The 18126-nt window shown below is 44.0% G+C and overlaps 2 pseudogenes; one reads left to right on the forward strand and one right to left on the reverse strand.

The window, feature by feature from the left end:
* On the reverse strand, positions 14384-15525 carry Gm12955 (predicted gene 12955; annotated as a pseudogene).
* Positions 16330-16753, forward strand: Gm12957 (annotated as a pseudogene).
* The last annotated feature ends 1373 nt before the right edge of the window (positions 16754-18126 follow it).

Raw genomic sequence — 18126 nt, forward strand, 5'->3', positions numbered from 1 at the left:
AGAAGAGGGCATCAGATCCCATTACAGATGGTTGTGAGCCACCATGTGGTTGCTGGAGTTTGAACTCTCTCTCCTTTGACTGTTTGCTGTGTGAGACTGAGCAGCTGCTAGATCCTTGGACTTCCATTCACAGCTGCTGCTGACCATTGTTGGGAGTTGGACAGCAGACTGTAAGTCATCAATAAACTCCTTTACTATATAGAGACTACCCTAAGTTCTGTAACTCTAGAGAACCCTGACTAATACAGAAGTTGAACTCTTTTTTTCTTTTTTCATTATTAGATATTTTCTTCATTTACATTTCAAATGTTATCTCAAAAGTCCCCTATACCTTCTCCCCACCCTGCTCCCCTACCCACTCATTCCCACTTCTTGGCCCTGGTGTTCCCCTGTACTGGGGCATATAAAGTTTGCTAGACCAAGGGGCCTCTCTTCCCAATGATGGCCAACTAGGCCATCTTCTGCTACATATGCAGCTAGAGACATGAGCTCTGGGGGTACTGGTTAGTTAATATTGTTGTTCCACCTATAGGGTTGCAGACCCCTTCAGCTCTTGGGTACTTTCTCTAGCTCCTACATTGGGGGCCCTGTGTTCCATCCTATAGATGACTGTGAGCATCCACTTCTGTATTTGCCAGGCACTGGCAAATTCTCACAGGAGACAGCTATATCAGGGTCCTTTCAGCAAAATCTTGCTGGCATATGCAATAGTGTCTGCGTTTGGTGGCTGATTATGGGATGGACCCCCGGGTGGGGCAGTCTCTGAATGGTCCATCCTTTCGTAGAAGTTGAATTCTTAACCACTGAGCTGTCTCTCCAGCCCTCTTGAATGTCATTTTAAAAAGCGAATTAAATACAAGAACTTATTTGTCCCTCAATGCTGTGGTGGCTTCTCAGTCATGGAAATTCCTGGCTCTTCCTTTCTGTGTACCCACTGTAAGGCCCCCGAAGCTGGGCCTCCGCTCAAGTCCCAGGATGAGCTGGCCAGCACCCCAATGACCCGAGAGAAAACCACACCTGATGCAAGCTGCAAGAGGTTTTATTATCAGCTAGCTGAGGATGAACTCCTCATGCCTAGCAGGGCAGGGGAGTTCGACCCCAAGCAGTAACAGTAGGGGGTTTTTAACAGCTAGCTGGGGAATTAGGAGGAGAGTTGGGAGGAGTTGGGAGGAGAGTTGGCTACATCTCCTTTCTGGCGAGGTAGAGAGTGAGCTACAGCCTCCTCTCCAGCGTCTATCTCTATGTCCTTGTAGGTCTTCCTACAATTATCGCATCTCTGGCTGTAAGGCACAGAAACAAAAAGGCTTTTTGCTGGCTATAGAGAACAAAGAGCTTCTTTCTGGCTGTATTTTTAGAGATCAGGGAAAACATGCTTGGGGACCATCTAGGGGCTTTACCTTCCAGGGAGAAACTCTCTAAGTCAGGGTCTCACACCACCATCTCCAGCACACACTCTGCCGGCTGTCCATTATTCATAGTCAGATCCGGACTATGAAGCCAGACCCTTCTCAGCTGTCTAAGCAGCAAGAAAAGGGATGAAGGGGTTGAAGGACAATGACATCTTCCTCTGAAGCCCCTTCCCAGTGACTTCTGCTTACACGGAATTGATCGATCTCCAAGAGAAATTTGAACTGTGGCTTCCCATCTAGGCACATGGCTTAGAATTTGGAAGGAAAGCATCACAGGCTGAACACAGTGACGGGCATGCCTGTGACCCTCCATGTTCGTGGTGTCTGTCTTCTGTCATAGAACCACCACCACCACTGATCTGACCTTGGCCTTAGAGCTAGAGGTTACATTTCTTCGGCTTCCTTTGCAGTTAACGGCATCTTTAGACAATAGGAAGTAAGCTGAAGTATTTGTAGAAAACTGCCTGTCCTTCATCTTTCATTTCTCCCTGCCCACAGGTGGTGCACTGACGTGTGGTGGACGAGTCAGCTATGTATGCCTAAGGACAGCACCTTGGGTGACAGTGCCGTAGCCAGACAGAAGGTACTGCTTCTGGGAAACTCGGCCGGGTGGAGTTACCTACCACTCTGGACCTTCTGCAAACTCTGTTGTAGTTTGAGAGAAATAAGCCTGCACCTTTTCAAGTCCCTGTCCTTTGGTATCCTTTTGTCATGGTGGCCTTGCTCATATCCAAGTATATTCTTTCTTTGCCTCGCTTTATTTTTTTGGTAAGATGGCAATGATGTGATGTATTATACTGAGTTATTGGAAAAATTAGAACCAAGGTAGCATATGCCACAGTCTAGGTATCAGGAAGCCGATTCTAACATGTTTGGGAAGCATGCAACTCACTTGTCTGTTAGCATAATGGAAGATTGCGCAAATGTTTGGTTCCTTGATTTAGAAAAGCGTGAGAATATAAATGCAGATTTAAACTTAAGTCTAAAGCCTGTAGTCGAGATCAGAATGCAGGCTGGATTCACACCCCCAACTCCCCTGGGGTTAATAAAGTGAAAACTGCAGCCTCAGACCTGTCTGCCCCGTGACACGTTAGGAGCTGCACATGGACCACATGAGGCAGGAACGGAATGATCTTTGTTCTTGAGAGTTACAGAATGGAACATCATCTCCTGGCTTGGTCTTAGAGAACTGGATCCTCTTGGCCCATCCACTTTCAGAAGATGTCCACCAGTCTGGAAACATTTATTGGCTGCACACATAATCACTCAGGAAGATAGACTTTGGATCAGTGTCCCCTGACTTCTGCTCTAGCAGGCTTTTTGAACAGTCAACTTCTTTGTCTCAACACATTTCCCAACTTAATTGCCCTGTTGTTCAGTAAACATCCTGATCTGATTCCACTAATGAGTAAGTGGGGGTATTTTTAGAGGAAATCCTCCACAGTTTGGGTTACATCTCCACCATTCTCTTGCCTGCACTATTATAGTCTCAGAATAGAACTCAGAAAGTGCCAGTAAGGAAGAAAAAGAGTCCTTGAGAGAGGAAGCTCAAAAACAAAACAAAACAACCCCCAACAAACAAACAAACAAAACCCCAAAAAACAAAAAGAAGAGAAACAAAGGGCTGGTGAGATGGCTCAGTGGGTAAGAGCACCGGACTGCTCTTCCGAAGGTCGGGAGTTCAAATCCCAGCAACCACATGGTGGCCCACAACCATCCTTAATGAGATCTGACTCCCTCTTCTGGAGTATCTGAAGACAGCTACAGTGTACTTATATATAATAAATAAATAAATCTTAAAAAAAAAAACCAATTAGACAACATTGTAGCATGATCCCAGCCAGCTCTAAGGCTGAGGAGGGTTTATAAAAAAAAAAAAAGAGAGAAAGAAAGAAAGAAACAAACAAACAAACATTATCCTTCGAGAGTATGTACCTGAATCAGAGAGTGGGAGGTAAAGAAAACCTGATTTGTGGGAGATCTCCAAACATGGCTGGCTTCTGCTTCCTTTTCTTTGGGAGCTGGTGTCTACTTCCTGTTTTTCAGGGGAAGAGATCCAGACCCTTTAGAACACTTCTGCACTGGTCTTGGGTACTTGTCTTAATTAGGGTTTTACTGCTGTGAACAGACACCATGACCAAGGCAAGTCTTATAAAAAAAAAAAAAAACAACATTTAATTGGGGCTGGCTTACAGGTTCAGAGGTTCAGTCCATTATCATCAAGGTGAGAGCATGGCAGTATCCAGGCAGGCATGGCAAAGGAGGAGCTGAGAGTTCTATGTCTTCATCCAAAGGCTGTTAGTGGAAGACTGACTTCCAGGCAACTAGGGTGAGGATCTTATACCCACACCTACAGTGACACACCCATTCCAACCAGGTCACACCTATTCTAACAAGGCCACACCTTCAGATGGTGCCACTCCCTGGTCCAAGGATATACAAACCATCACAGTACTGAATTAAGTTTGAGGGTGGTAGCAATGCCAAGAAAAGAAAGGTCTGAATGTAGTCTACCCCAGTCCACCACCAACACTGTTGAAGAGAAATCAGTCAACAGTCCCTTGGGTCCCTAAGGGGGCAGAGAGGCACTTGTGAGGATCAAAAGAAATGCAGGAGAGGCAGCAGGTGGATTTCTGAGTTCGAGGTGAGCCTAGTCTACAGAGTGAGTTCCAGGACAGCCAGGGCTACACAGAGAAACCCTGTCTCGAAAAAAACCAAACAAACAAAAAAACAAAACAAAAAAAGGAATGCAGGGGTAATGGGTCTCAGCATGGTGGTGTGCACCTATAGTCCCAGCTACTAGGAAGCTGAGGTAGGGGAAGTTAAGCCCAGGAGTTAAAGACCAGCCTCGGCAAAATGCTGTGACTTCATTTAAAATAGATACACAAAAGGAAAAGGTGGTGGTGGAGCTAGCTTCCCCTTGGTTTAATGGACAGGGAACTTTTTCTTTTTTTATGGGTACGGGTGCTTTGTCTGCATGTATGCCTGCAGACCAGAAGAAGCCATTGGACCGTGAATTGAATTGTTGGACCAGAAGAAGGCATTGTGGATGCTGGGACTTGAATTCAGGACCTCTGGAAGAGCAGCCAGTGCTCTTAACTGCTGGACCATCTCTCCAATCCCAATCTATTTTATTCTGGTTAGAATTGGGGGCCGGGGGCAGTCCTGGGGTTTGAATTCAGAGCCTTGAACATGCTAGACAAATCCCCTTCCTCTGAGCTACAGCTTGGGACAAGGAACTTCTTAAGGAAGGCCACAGACAGTGTGAGGCCTGAAATTGGGGGTAGGGGTATGATATACAGCAGGAAATATGGCATATATATACACACATATATGTTTATTTATGTATGCATATGTATATATGTATATGTATATATAATGTATATATGTATATATATATGTATAAGTATGTATGTATAATGTATGTATATGTGTATATGTATGTACATGTGTATATACATATACGTATATACATACACACATACATATATGCATATATATGCATATACATACATACATATAGGTACATATATATTTTTCTTAAGCAGTCTTTAATGAAAATCCTGTATGCAACGCCTCTACTCCTGCATCTTCTCCATCATTTCTTCCCTGTATTTGCCCTTCTCCTTTCTTACTTGTCAGGACTTGGCTTTCCTCTCCAGGATCTTCTTTCGGTCCATGTCCCGCATTAGCCTGGTGATGGATGCCCACATGGACATCTGTGCCATTAGTCTTCTCTGGATGGACTCGTTCAATGTACATGACCTATTTCATCCTGCACACTTGGGCCACTTTGCCATCTGCTGACCTTTGCAGTGTCCTTGAGCAACCTGAACTTCGTCATCCTTTTGAATGGCCACAGACCATTATACATGTCTCATCTCTTTGGAAAGAGGGGAAGAGATGATCTTCCTTCAAATGGGAGGAGGTGCACTGAAACACTGTTTGCGATTCTTGCTTCCATCAGAAGTCACGAAGGGATTGAATTTCACTTTGGTGGCTGCGATCTAGCAATGGCCACAAAAGGAAAGAGCTGTTTTATTTTTTTTTTTTAAGATTTATTTATTTATTTATTATATGTAAGTACACTGTAGCTGTCTTCAGACACTCCAGAAGAGGGAGTCAGATCTCATTACGGATGGTTGTGAGCCACCATGTGGTTGCTGGAGTTTGAACTCTGGACCTTCGGAAGAGCAGTCGGGTGCTCCTACCCACTGAGCCATCTCACCAGCCCCGCTGTTTTATTTTTAATCATGTGTACCTATGTATGTATATGTGCGTATATGTGTCAGTGTGTATACGAGTTCATGTGTATGTGGGTGCTCATGGAGACTAGAGGTGTCAGATCCCCCAGAGCTGGAGTTCTAGGTGACTCACTAGATAATTGACCTCAGGTCCTTTAGAAGAGTAATACATGTTCTTAACTGTCCTTCCATCTCGCCATTCCCAGGAAGTATGACTTTAGAACTAAATTCAATTTAAACACATAGATACAAAACCGCCCTTAAACCATTTCCCCCTGTGGAGGATAGGACTCCTTACAGGAAGTAACAAGTGTTCTCTTCTCTCTGAGTTATGAAGTACTGAGCCTCCTTGTGTGTGCACAGAGTCCGTATTTTAAAAGGACGTGTGCAGGTCAACAAATGTATGAACACAGATTTCAAAGTCCTAGTGAAACGTTGGCAAAGAAATCCATTAGGAAAAGGAAAAGGTGGGGAAAAAAGCCATGCCACATCCCAGCCGTCTTTAGCTCTGAGTGCAGAACAGTGGAAAGGAAATTGGAAAACGTCTACCAGAAGACCTCAAGGAAGTAAGTACCAGAAAGAAAAAGGTCAACAGACCACCTTGTAGAAGTTTCCGGTAGAAAAACAACAACCAACCAAACAAGAAACACTGAAACACAAGCACTGTATGCTTTTCAAGCTATTGTCCTCTGGGTCACAGTCAGCCCTGTGTCTGAAGACTGTCCATGGCTCCTGTTGACCTAAATGAAAAATAATCAGAAAAAAAATTGCATATGGGCTTAATGTACACACATTTTCCTGGTCACTATTCTAGAAAGTAGGCTGTCAATGTTACTAGATTGAGAAACAACTTAGGATGTTAACCACACACACTTCGAGATGTGTCTGTGATGGTATTTTTCAGACAGGATTAGATCTTAAGACTCCGACCTCATGAATGTTCCTGTATCTTAATAGATTCATAATCTGAGGTCTATGTTAGAAGGTGAAGGGTAGGAGTGGGGGCCTAGTTGGAGGAAGCAAGTAACTGAGAAGGGTAACTTTTGGGGTCATTTTTGTCCTGGTCTTTCCCATTATCTCTCTGCCTCATATCAGCCATGAGGTGAGAGCCATCTCCCAGACAAACTCCCAACACCACATGGGGCCAAGCACCTAGTACTAAACCCTCCAAAATATGGGACAAAATAAGCCTTTCCTCCTAACAGATAGAAGGCAGAGGGTAGGGGTGTATGGGCGGGGCATAGGTGTGGATATGAGTGGGGTGGTGTGAGTGTGGGTGGGCTGAGGGGTGGGGCTGAGGGGGCAGTGAGGGTGGGTGTGAGCAGGTTGTGGATGGGCTGGTTGAGGGGTGGGTAGAGGAAACTTCTCTGGACCATTGACAGGTACTATAACAAAGGTTGGAGAGATGGCTCAGAGGTTAAAAGGACTTCAGCTCTTCTAGAAGACCAGAGTTTGATTTTCAGCACCCACAGGGCAGCTCACAACTGTCTAACTCCAATTCCAGAGGATCTGACGCCTTCTGGCCTCCTCAGGTACTGCATGCATCTGGTGTACAGACATACATGGAGGCAAAACACACGCAAACACTAAAAACAAATAAATTGGCTGGAGAGATGGCTCAGTGGTTAAGAGCACTGACTGCTCTTCCAGAGAACCTGACTTCAATTCCCAGCAACCACATGGTGGCTCACAACCATCTGTAATGGAATCCGATGCAAACTTCTGGGGTGTGTCTGAAGACAGCTACAGTGTACTCATATAAATAAAAATAAATAATTTTTTTTAAAAAGAAAGATTTGCTAAAGGATTGTTGGAATCTTTTAAAATTATTGGTAGTGTCAATGATGAATTCTCTAAGTTCTTAAGGGTGAGCATGCCTAGTTTCACTTTCTGTCAATAAGGAAGCTTTTGAACGATGGGGCAATGTGACCCTCTATTGGCAGCTGTTAGACTGTTCTTTGATGCCCCAGCCATGGTGAGGAAAAGACTGGCAGCCAACTAGAGTACCCTTCTACCGTCAGAGAAGGAGCACTTCTCTTGATAGCCTAAGAAAGGGGTTGCTGTGACTGGTGCTAAAGAGGGAAGGTAAAGATGTGTACAAACCCAAACTTGATTTCCCTCCATTCTTATGTAAAGCACACTGTGATTGGTGGAAACACAGACCTTCATTTGCTAGTGAGTTGTGCTGTGATTGATCCAAGCCACCCATTCTGTTACATAAAGTTCACTTAGATAGCCAGCTTGGGGGACATCCTCCTCTTCTGCCTCTTTGAGGACACAACAGCCAAAAACCTCATCTCTAGTGACCTCTTGACCACTTTTCAGCAGCACGGGCTGGGCTGGTAACACGAAGCAGCAGAGACATAAGGTGATCTAGATCAGCAGTGGCAATGTCAGCTAAGTAGTTGCCAGCCTGAGTTGCAGAAGTGGCAGGGCAGCCTTCAGCTTGACAGCTGAAGGAAAGGCAGCCCTAAGTGGTCCAGAGGCCAAGCTGCGGCACTGAGAAGTGTCTAGCTGCTTAACAGCTGAAGGAGAGACACATGACCAGTTCAAGATAGTGGCCAGGACAGGAATGAGGGCGGGGGTGGGCAGAAATGAAGCCAGTGAAGTGCTGAAGCTAAAGAAAGCTATAAATAGATAGAGAAAATAGAGTGCAGGTCCTGGATGTTGGAAGAGTTTCAGAGAGCTGTCGAGCTTTTAGGACCAGCCAAGTATCTCAGAAAACCCTAGCCCAGGAGATAACACACTGCTTGTCTCAAGGGCTGAGGAACCCCAGGGCATAGGCTGCCCAGAAGCTGTGATGCCAGTTGCTGCCAAGAGCTCAGAAATCCTAACCTCCTGTATGTGTGGTTTGAATGAGAATCTCCCCCGAAGGGTTAAGTATTTGAACACTTGGTCCCCAGCTGGGAGAGGCTTAGGAGGTGTGTTCTTGCTGAAGGAAGTGTGTCACTGGGGTTTAAGTGTTCCTCTAGTCCAGGTTTGCTCTCTCTGCCAAGCTCCTGCTTGAAGATCTGAGGCCTCAGCTTCTGCTGCTCCTAGCATCATGCCATCTGTCTGTTACCATGCTTCAAGATGCCTTTGATGGATTCTCATCCCACAGGGTCCATAAGTCAAAATAAACCCTTCCTTCCATAAGTTCAAGGTATTCTATTGTACCAATGGCAAAGTAAACTAGAATACTAGATCTATACAAGAGTTAAGGGTCCCAGTTCCCAAGTCCTGTAGAGAGCCCTAACCCCAGAAGGTGCCTACTGCTGCCCTGTTTGACTGATGCTAATCCGTGCTACTGTCAAATACTGAGGGACACAAAAGCTACCAAACGACTTGAAGAGCATTTGTCTTGTTAGCTCATGACTAACACCCAGGGTGAGCAGGAAGGCTTCAGCCAACTGACGGGTAACACATTAATTCTTTCTAGTAGGATATTCACTTTCACCTTATACATATAAAGCAACTTACATGGAGCTCCAAGTGATCTAGAGATGACCTGAAGCTATGGGAGAACATGCATAGATTATAAACTATTTTATTTTCAAATTTTATTTGCTGTTTTTTGGTTTTTTGTTTTCTTGAGAAAAGGTCTCCTTGGATATTCTAGAACTGTGTAGACCAGGTTGACCTTGAACTCACAGAGAGCCAACTGCCTCAGTCTCTCTAGTGCTGGGATTAAAGGTGTGAACCAGACACCATGTCTGACGCTTTTCTTTCGTCTTATTTTCCCTTCCCTTCCCTTCCCTTTCCTTCCCTTCCCTTCCCTTCCCTTCCCTTCCCTTCCCTTCCCTTCCCTTCCCTTCCCTTCTCTCTTCTCTTCTCTTCTCTTCTCTTCTCTTCTCTTCTCTTCTCTTCTCTTCTCTTCTCTTCTCTTCTTTTCTCTTCTCTTCTTTTCTCTCCCTCTTCTTCCTCTTCCTCCTCCTCCGCCACTTCTTTTTCTTTTTGGACATGGTCTTGCTATGTAGCCTTGACCCCATGACCAGCTTTCACTTACTTGATCAACATTTGATGTGGGAGTGTCCAGCTCACTGTAGGCAATGTTGCCCTGGGTTGGTGGTCCTGGGTTCTATAACAAAACAGGCTGAGCGAGTCAGGGGGGGCAAGCCAGTAAGCAGCATCCCTCCATGGCCTCTGTTTCAGCTCTTGCCTCAAGCGCCTGTTCTGACTTCCCTCAGTGAAGGACTACAACTATAAGATGAAATAAACCCTTTCTTGCTCAACTTGCTTTTGGTCATAGTGTTTATAGTAGCAACAAAAAACTAACTTACCTCCTACTCCAGCTGTTGTTATGGTTTCCAAAGCATTCTTCTTAGCAAAAGAAAAAAGAAAAAAAGAAGAAGAAAAGAAATATGCAAACATACAGAGAAAATGGACTGAACACCTGTTCCCATATTCATCTACATGGTTGCTAATATTTTGTACCCACACTTGCTTTAGATTTTTTCAAAAAGGAATAAACATTGTAAGTAGAGGCAGAAGCAGTATACACCATGATAACTTCACTCCTGACCTTCTCTCCCTTTTAACATGCATCATGCATTCCATGTGTCTTGGATACTTAGGCTTGTATATGTGCCATAAACATTCCTTTCACATAGCTGTACCTTTATGTAGATGGTACCTTACTCTACATATTATTCTGCAACTTGATTTCCTGTCTCCTTACAGTGTCTGGAATGTTGCTGTCTATCACACTGGTTGTTTTATTTGAAAGCTGCCTAGTAAACTATCTTATGCATGCAGTAAGACTGCACTTTGTTTTTTTTTTTTGTTGGACATATGAGATGTTTCCTATTTTATAACAGATAAAACTGCAATGTTTCACAGTGTGTGTGTATGTGTGTGTGTGTGTGTGTGCGCGTGCGTGCGTGTGCGCATGCGCATGCGCATGTACACATATGTGGTCCTGGTGTTTGGAGTCAGACCCTCATGAACTCTCAGTATGTATTCTAGCCGTGATCATCTGTCTGATCATCTATATATGTGACTGTACTGGCTAGTTTTGTGTCAACTTGACACAGCTGGAGTTATCACAGAGAAAGGAGCTTCAGTTGAGGAAATGCCACCATGAGATCCAACTGTAAGGCATTTTCTCAATTAGTGATCAAGGAGGAAAGGCTCCTTGTGGGTGGGACCATCTCTGGGCTGGTAGTCTTGGTTCTATAAGAGAGCAGGCTGAGCAAGCCAGGGGAAGCAAGCCAGTAAAGAACATCCCTCCATGGCCTCTGCATCAGCTCCTGCTTTCTGACCTGCTTGAGTTCCAGTCCTGACTTCCTTTGGTGATGAGCAGCAGTATGGAAGTATAAGTCGAATAAACCCTTTCCTTCCCAACTTGTTTCTTGGTCATGATGTTTGTGCAGGAATAGAAATCCTGACTAAGACAGTGACTCTGTGTACATACGTGTGAGGGGTTTTCTAGCCTGGTAGAATAACGAACAAGCAAACAAACAATGGGATCTGTGCATCAATTGGCAACCCAGTTTTCATTTTCACAACTATACTGGAAGGGTTTTCTTTCCTTCTGGAGACGGGGCTTTGCTAAGCCACTTGAAGTGTGTGATCCTCTCACCCCATGTTCCCGAGCAGCTGGAATCACAGGTATGCACCACTGCCTACAGCTGTCCAGTTATCTTCTTATGCAGAAGAAAGAACTGACGGTCTGTCCATCAGCATGAGAGCCTGGCGCTCCATATGCGACATCTGTACCAGTATCCTCCACCACTTTCCCACTTAGATGGGTGTGAAATAGTGTCCCAAGGGCTTCCTTCAGTTGCCTGGTCAGGGGGAAGGCGCATTTTTTGCATATTTATTTGCTACTCTGTTGCAGTAAATCTCCAACCCAAATATGCCATGGCAATGAAAACACAACACAATTAATATGGATACATGCTATGTGCCTAGATTGGGCAGATCTACCACTACACAACCGTCTTCCACATCTATGAGAGCCCTTAGAACTTGTGGTTTCTCCAGGACATGTGCTTCTGCTCTGCTTTTCTTCTTCCTCCTCCTCCTCTTTGTCTTCTCCCTCTTCCATTTTCTCCTTCTTCTCTCTCCCAACCTTCCACTCCACCTTCCCTTTTTCTGCCCAATCATCAGCTCTCCTTTATTTTACAAATTAAGGTGGGAAGGTTTACAGGAAATCACCTGAGTACTGACTCAGTCCTTATTCATAACCCCTCACAAGAGAACAAATATAATTAGCCCCAGGGCTAATTAACATCAAATATAATTAGCCCCAGGGCTATCCACAACACTACTCAGAAATCTTCCAGGAATTACTCTTTTTCCCCTTTTCCCATTGTCTCATATTTATTAACAATATGTAGGAATTGTGTTATAAACTTGTGCACCAAGCCTTGTCCGTAAACAAAGCATTTCATTTTCTTCACTATTTTATACTACTTTATTTTATGCATGTGGGTGTTTTGACTGCATGTATGTCTGTGTACCACGTGTGTGCCTGGTGTCTCCAGAGGTAAGAAGAGGGCACTGAATCCCCTGAATGCCCAATTACAGATGGTTGTAAGCCACCATGTGGGTGCTGGGAACTGAACCTAGATCCTCTAAAAGAGGATCCACGCTCTGAATCACTGAGCCATCTCTTCGGCTCTTCACCATTTCTTCTGAGTGGAGGCTTTGAGCTTCTCCCCCGCTTCTCCTCAAATATACAATAGTCACGATGCTGTGCTACAGAGCATTAGAGCCTACAACTCCTCCCAGGCTGTATGGAACCTGCTGCCTGACCTTTGATTCTACTTTTGGGTCAACCTTTCAAGCTCCAGAATGCGAGAGAAGCAGGGGCGCAGGGTCACGGTGTCTCCTGCTATGAACCCTTCAGAGAGCACCCCAAAGACGGTCTCCTGCTGTAATCAATTTTCACACTTATTTACTGAATACTTTGTTCTTCCGCCTATATTTTATTTATCTTTATCTTTACTTTTTATTTTTAAGACAGGGTTTCTTTATGTAGTCCTGGCTGTTCTGGAACTTTCTATGTAGACCAGGCCTCAAACTCACAGAGATCCACCTGCCCCCGCTGGGATTCAAGGAGTGCGACACCATGCCTGGCCCTTTCCTCCATATTTTTAATGGTGAATCTGAAGTGCTGCAAACATTCAGAGACGGTTTTCTGGGGTCCTTTTTTTCTCTCACCCACCAGTTTATCTGGCTCTATGCCAGCATCACGCCACCTCAGTCTAGGAAGTGGATCCTGGAGAGGCAACCCTTTTCAGGTGTTCCCAGATCTTCCAGCTGCCTTGTTTTTTGCTTCAGGATGAATTTTAACATTGGATTGTTGCGTTCTGTGGAAAGTCAAGCATGGCTTCCTCTTTACAACGTGACTGAATTCCTGGATAAACTCTAAGGAAGAACTTACATGTGTTGACACTGACTCCTGCACCTCGCCGTAGACCTATGGCCATCTTGGTTTCTGTGGATCTCTCCGTGTGTTTCTGAATGTGTTCTCATGCTGCATTGTAACTTAATGCTTAGAAGACTGATTTTAATTTTCTTCTTAATGAGCTTATCTACTTTTGCAGGATTAATTCCAAGTCAACTCTTTAAAGATTGATTTTTATTACTGTGTGCATCAATTAGCGAGTGTGCGTTCACACCTGCATTAATAATAACAACTACTTTCTAACGTAAAAAGACAGATTCCTTCTATTCTTAATTTTAAAAAGTTACAATTAGTCATGAATGTGGCAACTTTTCTGAACTTTCTCATTCGATTTAACAAATTCTATTCTTTTTTTTTAATAAACACATATCTATCTTTAGTTTGGTCTTAGCTGTAACACATATTATTAATATACAGCAAATACATACTAGTATGTCAAGCACTGCTGTGACTAATCCCATCAGGAGCAGGCATTATCATTTTCCCCAATCTGTATTTGGGAAAATAGCACATTGCGGTATATAATTAACTAAAGCCATAGAAAAATAGAGGCATATGTTTTGGGTTTTTATATTGTTATTTAACTTTAAATTTTTGAATATAATTTTTCTACAGATTTCTAGTCACTATAATGCCAATTTTATATGGATTTACTGAGAGATGATCATTTAGTGATAAAATTGACTATATCATTTGTTATGACTTATCTGTAGTAATTTAAGATTTTTTTTTATCTATACTAAAAAATTCTATTTTTATTTAAACCTAGATATCTGTAACTGCTTGGAATGAAATTTAGCACCTAAGTACTACGTAAGTGCCCAGTACATTCTCCAGCTTAGTAGTGAGTCATCAATAGTTCAGTCTACTGGAGAAACATTTGAGAAGCATTTGTAAGGGCTTCTGGAGGATAAAACCCATTTCCTTAATCCTTCAGATGTTTACCTATTGTTCAGGGTTTTGTTTTTCTGGTATATTGCTTCTAAATGGAAAGGTTTGTTTATTATAGTTTGTCTAAAACAATATAAGGAAGTGTACCACAGTTTGACTTTGTCCACCACAGGAGGACATGGTTTGCTACTAATCCTAGTGGGTTATGAATATTCAAACGAGGTGGCATTCACCTCTTTTGAAGCTATATATTAATTATATAAAACAATCACAAAGAAAATATATATAACAACTAGAAAAATTTAATATATTTTGATATTTTCACATTGTACTTTTTTTTTTTCCTGGAACTCACTCTGTAGACCAGGCTGGCCTCGAACTCAGAAATCCACCTGCCTCTGCCTCCCGAGTGCTGGGATTAAAGGCATGCGCCACCACGCCCGGCAGTACTATTTTTTTAAAAAAGTAAAATGTCAGACATGCATCCTACTTCCATTAGTTAAGTACTGCTGCGGTCATTTATAATGGTTAAAGAGAGTCTACCAGGTCACCATTAGTCTATTCCACCTCTTCCTGTTTGGGTTTCTTTGCTACACAGCCATCATCTTCATAGCCTTTCCTCTTCTTCACAAACACATTAAGTTCAAGGTCAGAAGAATGACATCGCTCTAACTTCTGTCTCAGAACAGCAACCTTTTCAGACCTGGGTGGCTCATACTTTTTTACTAGGTTTCTCATGCTTCTCATTATATCCAGTAACTGTGACAGGCAAATTCTCTTTCCTTTCAGCATTAGACTCTCTGATAAATAGCTTTCCATAGTAATTCCAGCTCTAGAGGCACTTGATAAAATGGCAGTCAGGGCAATTTGTGAAGGTGTGTATAAAAGATAAGCATCTATCAACGCAATTCTACTAAGAAAATCATCAGCTGTTTTCCTCAATATCGCCGGATTCTCCAACATGGGGTATCGAGTCTTTATATTGATGAAGAAGCCTTCGATGGTCTATATGGATTGTGGACAATAAGGTGGGAATTAAGTTGTTGTATAAGTAGTAGTTCATGTTCCAAAATCTGTGCCAGTGCCCTCTCCTGTCCAAGAGGACTCTCTCGAAGATTTCCAACAAACCGAGGACTAGACACACTGAATTCATCTACTTTGCAGGCCAAAAATGCACAAGTTAGTGTTATTATCCAAGGGTGACATTCCATTACTGAGTTATTAAGATAAAAACGCTTAAAATACGTACAAGCTGTACTCACAACAGACCAGTTTAAACACTGAACAGAATTCCAATAATCTCTTTTCATAGTATTTGCAAAGTGTCATTTCTTCATGAGGCTCAAGAAACACTGGATCATTTGGAAGAACCTTCCCGTTAGCCACAGGTTTGCACTTGAATTTCCAGTGGGTGTCTGTCCGCAGGTGTGCCAGCTGCTCCTCGCTAGCGAAGGTCCAGTGCAGCTTTCAGCTGCCGCTGTGGTACGTGCTATAGCCCTCACAGGCTGCAGGGCCGAGACAGAAACAGCGACACTCTGAGAGACAGTAACCACAAGCAACGGCCAATGCGCAACCTCCCAGCCCAGACTCAACAAATCCTATTCTAAGGGACTTTCAGTTCCAGTTTTAAAGATTGATTGATTGATTGATTGATTGATTGATTGATTGCAGGTCTTTCTATGTAGCCCTGACTGTCCTGGACCTCAGTAGGTAGACCAGGCTGGCTCGAAACACACTGCCTCTGCCTCCCAAGTGCTGAGATATCTATTTTATTGAAATCATCACTGTCCTTACTTTTCAGAGTGATGTTCTCCATCAGCAAATTTGAGGCTGTGTTGTGGGGATTCTCAACTCAGCTTTTATATAATAATTCTCATCCCTCTGACACTGATAGCATTGGCATTGACTTACATAAACTTAAATTGAGCTATATAATTATAATTTTGACTACCCATGTGTTTTATTTAGTTAGGGTTTCATTGCCATGAAAAGACATCATGACCAAGGCAACACTTATAAAGTGAAATATTTAATTGGGGCTGGTTTACAGTTTCAGAGGTTTGGTCCATGATTATCATGGTGGGAAGCATGACAGCGTGCAGGCAGACATGGTCCTGAAGGAGCTGGAGAGTTCTACATCTTGATCTGAAGGCAGCCAGGAGGAGGCTCTCCTCCACACTGGGTGGAGCTTGAGCACTAGGAGACCTCAGAGTCCCCCTACACAGTGACACAGTTCCTCCAACAAGGCCTCACCTATTTCAACAAGGCCACACCTCCTACTAGTGCCACTTCCCATGAGTCAAATATTCAAAACACCACACCATGATGTTGCTATAACTTACATAATAAAATACAACCAGGGTATAGCTCTACTTAGAGGTCCTGCTTCACTATGCCTGAGCCTGCCAAGTCCGCTCCCAACCCGAAGAAGGGCTCCAAGAAGGCCGTCACCAAGGCCCAGAAGAAGGATGGCAAGAAGCGCAAGCGCAGCCGCAAGGAGAGCTACGTGTACGCGTACAAGGTGCTGAAGCAAGTGCACCCTGACACCGGCAACTCCTCCAAGGCCATGGGCATCATGAACTCTTCGTGAACGACATCTTCGAGCGCATCGCGAGCGAGGCGTCGCGCCTGGCGCATTACAACAAGCACTTGACCATCACGTCCTGGGAGATCCAGACGGCAGTGCGCCTGCTGCTGCCTGGGGAGCTGGCCAAGCACGCGGTGTTGGAGGGCACCAAGGCCATCACCAAGTATACCAGCTCCAAGTGAGCGCTCCAGGCTGACACCAAATCCAAAGGCTCTTTTCAGAGCCACGCCAAAAACAAAACAAAACAAAACAAAAACAAACAAACAAACAAAACAACCAATCCTTGATTGAGCGTAAAACTCCAGTGCATGATGGCCCATTATTTATGGGAATTCACACTGAAGGTCACTGTCAGAGAGAATAGAGAGAATTAGTTAATGATGTCGATGATGATGAAAGAGTCGCTGTTTAAGGATGACAGTGGCTGTAATGATAAGCTCACTAGGTCAACAGGAGTTGCCTCTATTTCACTAAATTCAAAGAACAGGAACTACGATGCACTATGTACCGTGCTAAGCACCATTGGTTATAGAGGATCCACACCCTAAATCTAAATGCATCTGCATGAGGACCAGAAGCATCTATGTCCAGTGGCTCACAACTGCCTAAAACTCCAGCTTCGGGTCGGGGGCTGGATGGGTGAACATAAAGGTAGCCTGAATGTCTACAACCTGATAGACACATTCAGTTCCAGTATGTAAATAACCACAATAGAAAACTGAGCAAGACAGAATTTAACAACATAGACTAGCTACCATAGATCCCAGAGTGAAAATGTAGCTCAGGATGAAGAGAGGTCAGGAAGAGAGATGGATTATAGATGTCCACATCAGCGAGCTGTCTTAATCCTCCCGGCCATCAGTCACCTCGAAAGCAATGAAAACACTTCTGAAATCTGCTTGACTTATAGTTTCTTTTCTTGCTGACCTTGCAAAGGGCCCCTGTTTAGCCCTTTCAGATGAGAAGCCTATAAGGTCTGTGTCTCAATCTCTGTGACTACATTATCATACTACAAGGAAAGGATAAATTAAGACTGAAGATTGGGGACTGGGAAGATGGCTCAGAGGTTAGAGTGCTTCCTACCATGCAATCATGAGGACCAGAGTTTGGGCTCCCAGAATCCCAGGCAATGTGGTGAGCATAGCACCAACCTTGGAAGACAGAGACAGGGAATCTCCAGAGCAAGAAGCCCAGCGATGCTTGCAGTACCTTGAGCTGTGGGTTTGATGGAGAGAGTCTATCTATTGAGTACAATGGAAGAACAATGAGGGATGAGTCCCGATCAACACATGTATCCATACCAACATGCATGCACACTCACACACACGTCCACTGGCATTGGGGTGGGAAATGATCCTGGATTGTCTGAGTGGGCTCCTTGTGATTGAGGGACAGGAGTGAAAGGGAAATGACAGAAGTTATGTTTAGAGTGAGACATATCAGGGACCTGCCCATTGCTGGCACTGAACATGGCTGTGGGCATGAGCCAAAGCACGCCTGCAGCTTCTAGTAGATGCTAAAGGCAAGGAGACGGAGTCTCTCCTAGGACTCCAGAAGAACCTGGCCATGTGACACCTAGCCCATGGAACAGGGGGACTGATT

Source organism: Mus musculus, chromosome 4 (assembly GCF_000001635.26).
Source record: "Mus musculus strain C57BL/6J chromosome 4, GRCm38.p6 C57BL/6J".
NCBI lineage: Eukaryota > Metazoa > Chordata > Mammalia > Rodentia > Muridae > Mus > Mus musculus.